Source organism: Macrobrachium rosenbergii, chromosome 37 (genome assembly GCF_040412425.1).
Source record: "Macrobrachium rosenbergii isolate ZJJX-2024 chromosome 37, ASM4041242v1, whole genome shotgun sequence".
NCBI classification, from domain to species: domain Eukaryota; kingdom Metazoa; phylum Arthropoda; class Malacostraca; order Decapoda; family Palaemonidae; genus Macrobrachium; species Macrobrachium rosenbergii.
In genome coordinates, this window is record NC_089777.1 from 26397301 (window position 1) to 26413629 (window position 16329).

The 16329-nt window shown below is 36.1% G+C and overlaps 1 protein-coding gene and 1 long non-coding RNA gene across 4 annotated transcripts in view; one reads left to right on the forward strand and one right to left on the reverse strand.

Moving 5' to 3' along the window:
• Positions 1 to 4893, forward strand: part of LOC136825427 (irregular chiasm C-roughest protein-like) — a 212039-nt gene extending 207146 nt beyond the window's left edge. Inside the window, exon 14 of the mRNA XM_067081815.1 lies at positions 1988 to 4893. The gene's annotated coding sequence lies outside the window, so the exon portion shown is untranslated. The remainder of the gene's footprint in view (positions 1 to 1987) is intronic.
• LOC136825428 (uncharacterized) overlaps positions 1 to 16329 on the reverse strand; it is a 326278-nt gene that overhangs the window by 9553 nt on the left and 300396 nt on the right. The window lies entirely within an intron of this gene.

Consider the following 16329-nt stretch of genomic DNA (forward strand, 5'->3'; position numbering starts at 1 on the left):
CGAAGTGGACGGGCACCGAAGAGAATAGAAGGCCTACGAGCCCAGATGCCAGTTCCGGCATGAAAGCTCCTGTTACTGAAGAAAGAGTAAGATATTTTGTACGTTTTAATACAGATCAATGAGCAGGAGATAACGGAGGAATGACGACGTAGTCACATACTAGTTATCAGAAAATGTAAACATCCCAAAGTATGGGAAGTGTAATAGTATGAATTACTCTCTCATACAATAAGGATTAAAGATAGAGATTTCGATGTTACTTGAAGAAAGCTACAATAGTTCACCAACAGTTTGGTTCCACAGGGGCCACTACAACTGTTCTGCCCTAAAATGGAAAACTGCAGTAGGCATATTCGCAAAATTTTCGAAATTGAGATATGGCGCCTATTGGGCTCGTGAAACACTAATACACAAGTTACTGCAGTTTCAGAATGATGCTTCAATGCTTTCCACGAGTATTTAGGGGGTCCCATTTGCAAAATCAGTAGTAAGGCAAAGGGGTATCTACCGTTTTATTTAATTATTTTATTTCAGCATTTACTGCAGTCTTCCATTTTAGGTCAGTATTACATACATAGTTTCTGCACTTGGTCGCATGATGGAAAGCCAGCCGGAGGAACGGGATGATATGGCTAGACAGTACTCATGGCAATGTCTTGGGAAGAGGCTTGTTAGTGTATTAATTGTAAAGAACGAGGAATAACAGAAAGGTATAAAGCGGTTGTTCATTATATTTATGACGAAGTACGGACGCAGGTTACGAGTACTTTAACCCAAAGGATGAGTCCACATTACGGTAAACTTGTGTCAGAGACAAGTCGGCAACTTATTAAATACATATCACAAACAAGTCAGCCACCTTAAGTGAAGAACAACCAGCGACTAATTCTGGATAATCGTAGGGTGCAGTTTAGCAGTACCGAAAATTCGTGAACATGTATTCAGCCTGTTTGTTAACTTGGTTGTGGATGTGATCTTCCATGAATATGGTAGAACATTGTACTGTACAGTAGAAATTACGAAGAAAGACTGAAGAGGGCCTTAGCCTCATTAAAAATCAGGCTGAAAGTTAGTTTACAGGAGTGACGCAAAGGGGTGGATGAATTCAGTCTTGGTATTAAATTGGCAGCAAATGGAAATATACGAGCTGAATGAAACCACAGACTGAGTATGCATACTGCTGGGAGAAATTACGTTTAGATAAATGTAAACGAAAGGGAACGGCGTATAAAACATCTTAGAAGCCTGCCGGGATGTAAGGGAAAAATATAGAGGCCTACGGAAATCCAAAAATTTGGATGAAAATGATGAGGTGGATGTGCAGAAACACACGAAGGGAAACAAACAAAAAAAATAAAGAATTGAATGAAGAACAAAATCGAGTGGAATATCAGATGGTGTACGAGAAGAGTGATTGATAAGGAATGCGCAGAGAATATGGGAGGAGGAGGTGCTGAGAAAAAACGGGAGGAGGAGACCATATCAATATGTGAATGGACTGATCCATGAGTGTATATGAGGGAGAAAAGGTGTAAGAGAAAGGGAAAACGAAAATGAACAAATAGGAAAAAAAAAAAAAAAAAAAAAAAAAAGCAACGCTGCCCAAGTATAATTATGTTATTATTAACGAAAAAATTAAACATTTTTTTCAACAAGAACTTGAAAGCTGTTGTGTCGGTAATTGAAATACAGCTGCCTTGTATAATACGTTTAATATTTTTATGTACGATGAAAGTATCACTCACACATTTATCGGATTCAATTTCAGGTTGCTTTAGACGTTTGAATTTTTGTAGTATCTTTTTAGGTTCACATCATTAATGCTAATAAAAATTTAGCTTCAAAGGATTTTGAATTGGATAATTTATCATATGTACTCTGTGAAGCATTTTGACGAGTGTTTGAAATTCATATTCTTAAGTTTCAGGTAAGGTAAAAAAAAAAAAATCCACTTCATTATTAACATTTTAAAACGGTTTCGTTTCAGGTCAAAAACAGGTGCTTCAATCAAATCTGTGTAGAGTGATTTTTGCCTCGTCTGGTGGTCTCACTGCTGAACAATAAGAAAGAGAAGAGGAGTCAGAAAGAACAGGAAAAGGAAAACAATGAGTAAAATAGGGAAGATAAGAGAACGAAACATGACGAAGAAATAGTATGATTTTCCATTCTAGTTTGTATATCTTCCAATGACCTTATTTTTACACCCAAATGGAGGAGATGATTTTCCCAGTTGTTAAAACGTGTACAGTCTTTCTTTCTTTCTTTCTAAATACAGGGCGTTTCGCTACAGAGCTGTAAGATAACTGTAGGTATTTTTTCACTCATGAATTATACTGTAAGTTGACTGATTTTTTTTATCCTAAAGAGATAAAAAAAAGTAGATTGAATTATACTGTTAAGTACGTGCAAATTATTTGTACTAAAGTAGGTTAATTTTTAGTGCCTAAAGTATTCCTGCTTCTGTTGACCTTCATATCCTACATCCTTCGTATCCTATATACTTCGTATCCTTCTTTGATTATATGGTTTTACCAATACTAATATTACTGTCTTGGTATTTATTATAATCAGGAGTATTGAAATAAAACCGCCTCCGTAAATTACAATTACCATAATTTGATTTCTCGTTAACTCGTTCCTAGACAACTACAGAACTCCATAGTCTCTCTCTCTCTCTCTCTCTCTCTCTCTCTCTCTCTCTCTCTCTCTCTCTCTCTCTCTCTTCCCATGTTAAGTGTTTCTTCTTTCGTTCGTAAACTAGGTTCTAGATCCAAGGCGGTTTCAGTTTTCTGTGAAAGTTTTGGATTTCCTGTAAACTCAAGTTTTTCATTTTCTGTAAATCCAAGTAAGTTTTGGATTTCCTGTAAATTGAAATTTTGCATTTTCTGTAAGCTCAAATTTTTCATTTTCCGCAGGTCAGTTATTTTCTGTAAACTGAAGTTTTGTATTTTCTGTAAACTAAAATTTAGCATTTTCTGTGAATTAATTTTTCATTTTGTAAAGTCAAATTTAGCATTTTCTGAAAATAAACATTTTTCATTCTGTAAAGTCAAATTTAGCATTTTCCGCAAACTGAAAATTTGCATTTTCTGTAAACCCAATTTGTGCATTCTCCGTAAACCCAAAATTTGAAGTATTTTGATCATTTTATCAACTAAACTCTCTCTAGTGTCTTTCTAAGCTACTTTGCTCTTTAATAAACCATTATATCTAATTTACATATCCACTGCGTACGCAAGTAATGTTAAATTAAAAATATAAAAAAGGGTTAAATCATCCACTTGGTTACCAAGTATTGTTCAATTTAAAATATAAAAAAATGTGTTTTCATTCATCTCACTGACGTGGGAAATCGAAAACAAACGAAAACATATCAAAAGGTGAGTTTTGTTACGTCGGTTAATGTATAACGGCGCCCTGAGCGCAATCTACCTGGCAATTTTCATTTCATTTCAGGGCTGTTCCCCTTCAGAGTGTCCCCTTGCGTTCGGGAATTCAATTTTGATGTTATTCCGCAAAATTGTGAAAAGCCCCAGTTTTTTTTTTTTTTTTTTTTTTTTCGGGCAGCAGATTTCAAAATGGTTTCAGATGATTTCGGTGCAAACATCAGTGTGTCCTTTGCACGTTGATATATATTTTTTTATTTATTTATTCGTGGTTTTCCCGAGTTGCGATTCAATTCAAAATTCTGTTAATTACTTACATTCATGAACGAATTTATCTTAGATTTTTTGCCTTTGCAAGGTGATATTTGTTTTTCTATGGTTTTCACACGTTGCGATTCAATTATCTTAGATTTTATTATAGGTACCATTGTCTGCAAGTTTACTTTGCATGCTGTAAAGAAAATATTAAATAATTTAGTTCATCTAATAATTACTGAGAGTATGAGTTGTATAATTCCTAAAAAATTATTTAAAAAAAAAACATGGCTTCGATCAATTTTTTTTTTTTTTACTCTTCGCTACTCGGTTTTAAAGACAGTCGTTAATTCAATCAATCATTGTTAAAACAGGTAACTTGTGTCCTTTATTAAATTTGGTTAGGTAACCTCTACATATCATGACATCATCAACATTAGTAAACTAATAATCATATCAATTACGTGGCTTTAGAAAAAAAAACAATCACCCGAGAACCAAGTATTTTTTTTAGTTTAAGATATCTGCCTCACTTTTATTCCCGAAAAGAAACACTTATTAATAAATGAACATTAATATTGCACTTTTGAAGGAACTCATTTTGCTATTGAAACAAAAAATGTGTCGAATTCAAAGTCAGACTTTTTTTTTAGAGAGATTCTTGTAAAAGTGAACTTTTCTTAAAAAAACACACACCAGTGTTAATATGTTAAATATTCTGTAATGTCAGAATAGATTTGATTCCCATTAAAAATAAAAAGTGTTTTAGTGCTATTCAGATGCTCGCTGCTATTTCTGCCTTAAAATAAATAGTTAACTTTAGGGATGGGAGCTTGTGGTGAGGACAAGGGTCAAGGGTCAAAAAGGGTCAAGGGTCAGTTTGTTATTCAACGAGTAGCTTAACTGTCGGCTAATTTCGATGGAGTAATAACTAAAAAAAAAAAGTTGGTAATTACAATAGGCTTTTGAATAAGAGACAGTCAGGGATGTATATCACAGTTTTTTTTTTTCTTAGGTACTGTACAGTTAAAAAAACAATAATGTTTGTTCTAATTTTAGGAAACTTTTTTTTTTATTTAGAACAGACTTGACATTCAAATAATGTCTTTTAAAAAAAAAAAAGGTCGCATGTACGCGTAAGGAATCGGGACTTCAGAATAATACCAATGTTATAATAAAAATAATGCTGAATTTTGTTTTGTGTATATATTGTACAGGCTTCATTATTTTTTAAATAAATCTTTTCGTACTATGTTTTGTATTTATTGTCCACCTACCCCCGCCTCCCTTCCCCAACATGCTTAATTGGTTGCCGAGTTAATGAGCAAATTACGGAATTACGGACAGGTGGTCTTGAGCAGCCAAGAGGAACCGAGGTTGGTTCTGACGTTATTAATTTAAGTGACGGACGGCGAGGTATAATGTGTAATTACCCCGGACTGATTACGCGGAACAAGTGCACAAGTTTTCTTACTTGCCTCCGTTGGGAAAGCTTTGTAATGAATTTTCCGCTTCAAGAGCACGGATGGTACATTTCTGTTTGTTCAGATCAGTCCTTGGAAGTTTTTTTTTTTTCAGTAAGTTTTCATATTCATTACGTGGAAATTTTATGTACATAAAATCTGAACAATAATTATGTTCATACACTTTTAATCTTTTCTATGGAAAATAAAAAAATTTTAATAAAAACATACGTATTATCAAGCTGGAAAAATAACTTCGTGCACTCCTTAAAAAAAAAAAGAGCAGAAATCCGAAATTACTGTGAAATCAAATGAAAATATACTAAAAAAAAAATATGCCAAAGATATTGAAGATTATCTTAAAAAAGAACAGTTATGTTAACCTTTTCCTGTACTCTACTAAAATCTTGACCACTTACCCCACACCTCAGAACCCCAATGCCTGTTCTGTCATAATAATTTGAAGTACTTTGCACAAGACCGCTGGAAAAAAAATATGCCAGGTACCAATAAACCCAGAAAACTCAATATAGAGATATTAAGTTACAGCGTTTCACTGGAAATAGAAACTTCAAAATGATTCGCCATGTGCTTAATCGTATAAAATTAATTTCTTGCCCATTAACAGCTATTCAAAGGATTTCCGGAACAGAATCTTAGATATTTATAAAAAAAAAAAACCTTGGTGGAATAAACAAAAGATTTTTGCTCACAACAAATCTAGAGCTATCTCATTAATGCGTCCCTTATCTAAACATACCGTCAGCGGGTGTTTTTGACAGCGGGTATGTGTTAAGAGACTTTGGAAGCTATAATTACCATTTTTATGAGGTGGAAAGCCCCATAGGGCTAATGAATTTGATTGAAGAGATATCTCGGGTAAAGTTTTCATTTGAAGAGTGCATTTAGCGTACACAAAAATGACAGCGTACCTAAGAGAGAAAACTAGTGCTTCAGTGTATAGATACTGACGTGCCTCTCATACAGCAATAATGGAAGTATTACTTGAATAGTAAGACTAAAAGCAAGGAAAAGAAACATTGATGAAAAAATTCAAATCAAACTTATGCGTTTGCAGTAACGAGACTCGTTTTTCCTAATGAAACAACAAGCAGAACATCACAAGCGTGGATTGGATTCTCTGACAAAAATTTAACAGCAATGGTACTAATAGTCTTTGTCCCCAGTGGACAACCAGTACCTTGAAATAAATTCCTGAAGGCCACTTTAAGGGCAACACAAGAATGAGACTTCACTAAGTGTCCTAAAATAGTGATGAAAAGGAGATTATATATTCACAAGACCAGTGTCGTAATAGAAATATGGACAATGATACCAGCATCTGTTCGCAGACATAAACTGAATATTCAATGTGATACAGTGTAGACACACCGGCAGGTAATAGCGCTAGCCATAATCCCAGTCGAATATAAAAATAAACAAATCTCTGGAGCAAGGAATAACACTACTTATGTCAACAGAGCAGAGAGACCAGAATTGCATTGACGTGTGCTAAGAAATTAACACTATGGTCTTTCGGTGAAAGAAGCCAATATTAATGAATGGCTAGCGTAATCGGGAGTGACATTTTTAGCTATTCACGCTGCACTTATGCATAATTTCCATGACATTCACGTTTCACAAAGAAAAATAAGTTGGGTGCTGCTTCAGGCGAGAAGTTACGAAAGTTTACTATGCACAGAACGTAAAAATAAATTTTTCGGTACTCTGAACTGGAATCAATATAACAGACCAAAAAGTTTGGAATGAACTGTCTCGTAATTTACAAAGAAAAAAATTAAATTAACTGCTATTCTGTTTATCTAAAATAAAAAAGGAGAAATTACTCGACCTTAAATTTATCTTGTATTCAGATAACAATGAGCCAAATATCAATTACCTGTGACACATTTTAGCTGCTCACAGAAAGTCAAGGATTGCCGATCTTTACTGATTAGGCGAAATTGATATATATATATATATATATATATATATATATATATAGATAGATATATAGATAAAGATAGATAGAGATATATATATATATATATATATATATATAAATATATATATATATATATATATATATATATATATATATCTGTATATATAATTCTGAATTAAACATAAGATATTTTGTAATGAATCGTAATGATACAGTTCCGGATGGAGAATGCCACTAACTAAATAATAATAATAATAATAACATCCGAAGTATTTCTTCAAACAATTATTGTGCGCTTGCAGATATATTACAAAATTACGAATTAAAAAAAAGAGCTTTTGTACTGAACTGTAATTATATACTTGCGATTGGAGAAGTAAATAAAAATAACTATACTTAATTGAGCCAGGAGTGGTAAAAGCAAACAATTGTTTACTGTCATTTACACAACACGACCTTTATTCTTCAGACAAGCACCGCGAAATTTTAGTGAGGCTGTATCTGAATGACTAGAACAGCCGTTACAGCAATCGGTTACAACAAAAAGCCTATTAAAATTCACCTACATCCTGTTTCAGTAATTCCAAGAAAACTGACGTTTGGAATTCAAATAGATGAATAAAGGTTTTCAGTTACAATGATTCTTTCAATCACAGGTTTCTATCAATCTCAACTTCGTTATCTCTGTAATCGGGATTAAAACAATGCCCAGGTGCTAATGGTTGATTCTAGGTTGAATATTGTGAATGTAGGTTCATTGCTTTGGTGTATTGCAAACCCAGAATGAATGTAATATTGCAGGCTGTCAATATTCGCCGAGCAAAGTTCGCTAACCACTTCCTTCAAACCGAGAGCATGAAGCATCAGCTAATGGAGTGCTATCCAAACCAGCCAAGGTTATATCAGGTGTCTTACAAGGAGCAGTTGTAAATCCTTTTTAGTTTTCTGTGAAAGAAAACTTTTTTCTGCCCGTCCGCCCTCAGATCTTAAAAACTACTGAGGCTAGAGGGCTGCAAATTGTTATGTAGATCATCCACCCACAAACCATCAAACATACCAAATTGCAACCATCTAGCCTCAGTAGTTCTTATTTTATTTAAGGTTAAAGTTGGCCATGATTGTGCGTCTGGCACCGCTGTAGGTGCCAACAACACAGGCCACTACCGGGCCGCGGCTGAGAGTTTCATGGGCCGCGGCTGAGGAGTTTCATGGGCTGTGGCTGAGAGTTTCATACAGCATTATACGCTGTACAGAAAACTCGATTGCGCCGAGGAAACTTCAGCGCATTTTTTACTTGTTTTCTTAGTGATATTGAAAAAATCTTCAAATCTTCATATTTTTGTTACCTGACGATTCTCGCCTTTTGGCCATATCAGAAGCCCGAGGAACTTGCAAAAAGTTGCAACATGCAAAACGAGCTCATAACGTAGTCTACTCCTGGTTTGTAGAGAAACTAGGTAACTAGGTAACTTTTATAGAGGATAAGTTTGAACATACTTTCATTTTTAAAAAGTCATTCATTCCTATAACTGTCTTGATTCACACCGAAACGCTATTACGCTAAAGTATAAATGAACAGACCCAGAGTTATCATCTCCTCATGGGACAGAATCATAAGTTGACGTAAGCACATAATTATATTGAGAACACTCTAAAACACGAGGTTTCTCACCATATGTGAACCATGAGTGACGCTGGTTAACCCAATTATGGATCGCTGCTCACCAGTACGTCTCCCCGACTACTTAACTTCGGTCAAACGACGAGGAGTTAAGTATATCTTAGTTTAACCAGACCACTGAGCTGATTAACAGCTCTCCTAGGGCTGGCCCGAAGGATTAGATTTATTTTACGTGACTAAGAACCAATTGGTTACCTAGCAACGGGACCTACAGTTTATTGTGGAATCCGAACCACATTATACCGAGAAATGAATTTCTATCACCAGAAATAAATTCCTCTAATCCTTCATTGGCCGGCCGGGGAATCGAACGCGGGCCTAGGAGAGTACTAGGCGAGTACGATATCGACCCATCCAGTGAAGAACGGAAACGACGAGGAAAGACGAACTCTTGAAAACCTTCCCTATAATACTAGACTGGCGACTATGAACTATGTAGCATCCAGTGTGGGCAAAACGACACGAAATTTTATCCATTTACAAAATCAGGAGGACTCGGGTTCGGTTCCGTTCTCAGCTACCACTCTGTTGGTCGCGAGTTCGAATCTCCGACCGGCCAGTGGAGAACAAGAGGAATTTGTTTCTGGTGATAGAAATTCATTTCTCGCTATAATGTGATTCGAATTCCACAATAAGCTGTAGGTCCCGTTGCTAGGTAACCAATTGGTTCTTAGCCACGTAAAAATAAATCTAATCCTTCGGGCCAGCCCTAGGAGAGTGTTAATCAGCTCAGTGGTCTGGTTAAACTAAGATATACTTCGGGTTCCAGATGCTGTAGTAGACCTAAGACTATGAACTATATAGCATCTAGTGTGGTCAAAACGCCATTAAACCTTATATATCTACAAAACCAAGAGGACTGGAGGGTCCCAGATCTACCAACGCGCCCCTTAAAACCAGAAACATTTGCTCTTCAGTTTCACCATAGGCCTAGAACTTGAGTCCACGACAGAACCCAGCAGAGAATGCTTGTACATAATCATTTGACCTCGCGACCTTCAACCAATGGAACTGTCTAACTTGCTCCATCTCAGCCGTCACAAACCTACCATTACACTTAATTCAAAACAACCTGGGAAAGTTCCTGGACATCCAACTAGAAGAGCTTAGATGTAATGCCACTGACCATTTCAGCTACGCCAAAAAGAAAGGGCAATTCCATCTTGATCAGGCACTGTGTTCACTCCGGAGTCAGATCAGATATAATTGTGATAAAAACACACACTCTCTCTCTCTCTCTCTCTCTCTCTAGAAAATTCCCCACCCTTGGAGGGTGGAACCGAAATATAGGAAAATTTCCACTCTCTCTCTCTCTCTCTCTCTCTCTCTCTCTCTCTCTCTCTCTCTCTCTCTCTCTCTCTCTCTCTCTGAGAAATTCCCCACCCTCGGAGACGTGGAACAGATATACAGGAAAATCTCTCTCTCTCTCTCTCTAGGAAATTCCCACCCCCGGAGAAACAGAACTGATATGCAAGCAAATTCTCTCTCTCTCTCTCTCTCTCTCTCTCTCTATGCAGAAATTTTCACGAACTACAAGGTCCGGGTAACATTGTCCACACCATGCCTCTATTTCGCCTCCACGTACCATCTTCACTTACGTGATGGTGCCTTTACCTAAAACAACATTACTTGTTATCACTTCTCTTTAGCTGGTCCACTGGTATAGTGGTTAGTGTCGTGGCATGCCACTCAAATGTGGCGGGTTCGCGTCTCTTACAGGGCAATGAAGAATCACTGGCTGAGTATCATGGTCAGTTACTGTTGGAGTGTGGGGTCTGCGGTTGGAGGTTGAAACCAACATTCTTTTGAAGCTTGAATTTCAAGATAGTGGCCTCTATGTGCTTGTTCCATGTGAATAGGTTTCTTCTACTGAAGTAATAATAATGATAAAATAAAGGTTAAACGGAGTACTCCTGAGATCGGTCAGCCTTTTAATAATCTTGATTTTTAGAAGACGGGGGCGTATCATTAATGACACGCAAAAGTGAAAAGACACTTTCACTTAAATGAAGCTACTGATAATATCAAGTTACTGATATCCAATTTTCCAACATTTATATCTGCAGTTTTCTTCAAGTGTTTCTGCCCGTGGTTACCTCGGTAATCTTTTTTTTTTTTATAAATTTTTCCTCGAGTTCTGCTGTAAAAAAAATAATAAAAAAAAACCTGCAAAGAGTCCCGCTTTCCCTTCCTTGACTGCTTTCGGTATACAATTAACTTTTTTAAACTGCTTTCAGCGTACGGCTAACTAAAATCCGCCATCCTTTTGATAAGAAAATTCAAATAAATTAAGTACATCCCACACGCAGTACTTCTGATTAACGTATGATGTTTTCAGGAACACAACGAATATATTCAATTAAATACTCAATAGCTCCTTATCCATTAACTATGAAAAATATTACAAAGCATCAATCAATTTTTATAATTTTTGCCACATTTCCATGAGCATCAATTACGGAACAGAATTAAGTTGACCTACGGAATTAACAAAATTACAACTGAGTGTTTTTTTATTTATTTAAAGTAAAAAATCCTGAAAACTTCGACATTGGTGCTAAGACGCGTCCCTTAGCTCCTTATCGTCAATCTCCTTCCCTCTGAAATGTCAAAGATGCGGCTCCATCCTCCTCCTTAGAAAGCTTCCGAGACGTTCATTAGCACTGTAAATACAATGACTAAAACTCATTTCTTTTAACCAAGTCGGCTTACTAAAATGTCCAACATCTAGCAAAGTTCATACGCCGTCTAATGGTTATCATCAGATCAGGGAGCTTCTCGTGTTTCGATTCATATAGTATATCATAAATAAAGAAATGAGGAAAACCGTTTCCCGTTACGCCAGGGAGCGCCATGCTGAACGCACCAGGACGCGACATTACTGAAAAGGAAATCCGCTTACACAGCTTCGTCTTGAAGGGAGTTGCTAGTTAAGTGGTGACAAGCAAGGCTCTGTGCCAAGACGTTATATACAGTACAAAGCCTTCCAGAATGCCTTGCGCTGAAAGGGACAGGGCGAGCAGTCAGTGCAGGTATGTACAAGGTAAGGGCTTGTGTTTGAAGTGAATTTTGAGTGGTTGAAGAAAGATTTCAGATAGAACGAAAATGGCCCATTTGGATAAGTATGACTGGCGTTTTTTTTTTTTTTTATATAATTGTTCCGATAAAAATGAAAATATTGACTCGCACGACTCAAAAGAAAAAAATTGTATACAAAGAATTTGTTCCATTTGAATAACTAAATAGTATTTCTTTTATAAGTATACCGATAAGTGAAATTATTGACCAGATTTAACTGAGTAATGCTTTCTTAATGCTTTCTTTAGAAATGAATCCATCATAAATGCAACATAAGACCGAAGTAATAAAAGATTAATATGCAAATTTATGGCTCTCCCACTTGAATTGGAACGATATTCAAATTTCGGTCACGACCTGTGTCACGCTTTTAAAATAAAATTAAACATACAATAGCCATACAGCTCTTCAGATCGTATTGGTTAATCGATGTACAATAGCCAAAATTTACTCTTATCCACGTTATTCACAGCTGTTAATATTAAATGAAGCTTTGTATAGCTATATATATTAAATGCTGATCAGGATGAATTCAATTTTAATCTCTCATATTAATCGCCTCATTTTCAAGCTGTGACCTCTAGGCATGACCTCTGTTCATTCAATTTTAATCTAGCTGGTCCGCTGGTATAGTGGTTACTGTCGTGGAATGCCACTCAGATGTGGCGGGTTCGCGTCTACCCTGGGCGATGGAAAATCACTGGCTCTGTATCATGATCAGTTACTGCTGCAGTGTGGGCTGAAACCAACATCCTTTGGAAGCTTGAATTTCAAGTCAATGGCCCCTGTGTGCTTGTTCCATGTGAATATGTTTCATCTACTGAAAAATAATAACAATAATAATAATATGTGAAGGACCCAGCAAATGAAAAAAAAAAAACCTAAGAAATCTTCTGTACTTTGCCCAAAAGTAATAATACTAAAAATAAATCTATCAATAACATCGCATTTAAGTTTAAATTGTCCCAGATGAAATCCCGCCTACATCAGTGCCCTTCCGTGCAGGTTTATGACGTTGTGGAACTTATCTGCACACAAGTTCATCCGCAATTCAGTGGATGAAAGTATGAATTGAATAAGGCCGTGAAATAAATAAATAAATAAATAAATAAATAAATAAATATATATATATATATATATATATATATATATATATATATATATATATATGTGGTGTATGTGTTTATATATATATATTATATATATATATATATATATATATATATATATATATATATATATATATATATATATATATATATATATATATATATATATATATATATATATATATATATATATATATATATATATATATATATAATGTGTATCTGAGAGAGAGAAATGGATTTTTTTATTTCAGGTAATGGAGGAATGACCCTTTAATCAGACAATATCTGTATAGATCGGGGGAAAAAAACGCAGGTAAAGTAATGGATCAAGAAGCAATGATTATGTGAAAGGGAGGGAAACCTCATTCCCTTTCTGAAACAGGCTGAATAATTATCTTAAAGTGGAAAAGACAGACAAAGCAGGTAAGGAACAGACAAGAGGACTCCACAAAACCGCTTCCTCAGGGGATTTGGTAACTTCGAAGTTGAGCGTGGGAAAATTACATCGCTCTGGGTGACTAACGTAACTGTCTAGTACAGTTCTAGACATCAGTCTGGAGAACTTAGGAATATAGGTGAAATTGCACCTAATTTAAAAGGATGAAGGATGCCTAACGACAGAGAAAAATACTTAATTAGGTTACAGACTGGGTGTGTGACCTTGGATTTATTAAACAGGATGAGGTAAGATGTTTCCAATGTTGCGGTACTGCAAGGATGAGGCTAACATTAAATACTAAAGATTAAGGATTTAAATCCATGGTGGCCTCAGGGATTAGTGATTTGATTTGAGAGAGAGAGAGAGAGAGAGAGAGAGAGAGAGAGAGAGAGAGAGAGAGAGAGAGGGGTGTTAGGAGAAGAAAGAAGGAAAGAGATAGGGATGGCTGGAGGGTGAGAGAGAGGGAGAGAGAAGAGAGAGAGAGAGAGAGAGAGGGATGGCTGGAGAGAGGGTGTTAGAGAGAAGAGGGATGGCTGGAGAGAGAGAGAGAGAGAGAGAGAGAGAGAGAGAGAGAGAGAGAGAGAGAGAGAAGGGGGTGATAGGGAGAAGAAAGAGGGAAAGAGACAGGGATGGCTGGACAGAGAGAGAGAGAGAGAGAGAGAGAGAGAGAGAGAGAGAGAGAGAGAAATTCTGATGAACGATTTTACCTCGGGGGCATACGCCTCTTGCTTTTTCATTATACGAAGTACGTTTCAAAGGAGCACTAATCACTCATTCAATCTATCGCACTTTCCTCCTATTTTTCCTACAAGTACTAACCCAAGCCTTATGGTTACTCACTCTCTCAGTACCAACGAGGGCGTTTGAAGCTTGGAAACAAGGTTTCAAAACTGGAGGTATTCTTTGCGCTGGTTTTGGGTAACCGTCTGCGCAATTGAGCAATTGTAGTGAAAGGCAAATCATCTTAAAATTCGCCGTAAGTTGCTATTAGGATACAAACCTTTGTCTTTACGTGGATACTTATCCCAAAGGGGGAGGAATTTCTCTTAAATCATGGCTGTTGATGTGCCACCTTGAGATCTCAGGTGATGGTAAGGAAGGCACAAGTCCACTCCAGAGTAGGTCTACAACATCCTCGAAAGAGTAACACCTGAAGATCCCAGCCCCCGAGCGTGGGAGACCAGTTGGGAGGTAGCAAGCAGAGTATCACTAAATATACCTGAACACAGATTAATATAGTTTATAGCCCATCCCAACCTTTAAGAGAAACAGAGGTCGTGTTTTAATGACTCATTACAGTCATAAATAAAAGGAAAACTCTGCAGGAAGAAAATGGAGACGCAGGGAAAGCAAACGATCACTCATCATATAACCAACCATTTTCACCGTTAACCTGAGGCGAGATGCTATTCTGTCCAAATGGAGATTCGTTACTACACAATTTGTTGAGCCTCCACTATAGGTCTACATCATTCCGTAACTGATCCCAATAAGTTATAACTCAAACGCCTGCTTCATCACTTCACGAAGCCAGAAAACGATTGTATTCCTTGATACTACTGCACTATTTGTGCCTGCCAACACATTGTCACTAATTCTAAGTTTGTCAAAAATCTATTCATGAAAAAGAGGATAAACAAAAGCAACACGAAACCGTAGCCCAACGGAGTTCTTTGTCCTGGTGACGCGGTAAGGACATTTGAGGTGAATGTCGGTTTCACTTGTCATAGAAAACGGCGCGTTCCCTTTCGGTTTTTATCACTAGGTGGCAGTACCCTGGAACGTAGCAGATTTGGCCGAGGTGTCCTTCATTGTAATTTTTTTATATAGTTCTGGGAAGAAATTATCTACTATAAGTGGCAAACACAACTAAAAATCCTAAGAACTAAGGAATACTTCAGATGACATTGTTTAAACCAATGATGCTCTCAAGCTCATCATGGCGAGTTACGAAACGACACATCATAGATAATAAATTTATTGACGGTGGAGGATTCCTTGGCCTGACTTGACCCAAGTCAAAATGGCTTTATAATGATGTTAGTGAAGACATTTTTCTGAAATGCCCAAATCACAAATACTCATAATTCATTTTCTAATTTTAGTAAAAATATGTTATGACAGTTTGCTTTCACTTAAGGAAGTTTCAAGTTAGTGGGCAACACTTTTCCTGGTCACAGGACTAAAAATTGCAAGGATTTCATTACATTTCCTGAAGCAACAGCACCGCTTTCATAATTGCAGAAATGTGTAAAGAATCAAGTTATTCAAAAGCTACGCACTCATTAAGGAAGTTTAAAATTTACAATAATTAAAGTCTTGGAAACTCCAGCCAAAGTCCTTGAGGTTTTCAGCGCGGGTTTTGACGGCCTGCTAATGGGAGAAGACGGGAGCATAGCATTTGAAGAAAGGTCCTAAAAATAATTTACAAAGAAAGGTTCTAAAACTTATTTATAAAGGAAGATTCTAGAAATTACTTACAAAGAAAGGTGCTCAAAATGAGTTACAAAGGAAGGTTCGAAAGACCATTTACAAAGAAAGTTTCTAGAAATTGTTTACAAAGGCAGGTTCTAAAAATTATTTACAAAGAAAGGTACAAATGATTTACTAAGAAAGGTTCAAAAAATTATTTACAAAGAAAGGTTCTAAAAATGATTTACGAAGAAAGGTACTAAAAATTATCTACAAAGAAAGGTTCTAGAAATTATTTACAAAGGAAGATTCTAAAACATGTTTACAAAGAAAGGTACTAAAAATTATTTACAAAGTAAGGTACTAAAAATTATTCACAAAGAAATGTACTAAATGTGATTAACAGAGAAGGATAAAAATGACTTACAAAGAAAGGTACTAAAATTATTTACTTAAAGAAAGGTACTAAAAATTATTTACAAAGAAAGGTACTAAAATTATTTACAAAGAAAGGTACTAAAATTATTTACAAAGAAAGGTACTAAAATTATTTACAAA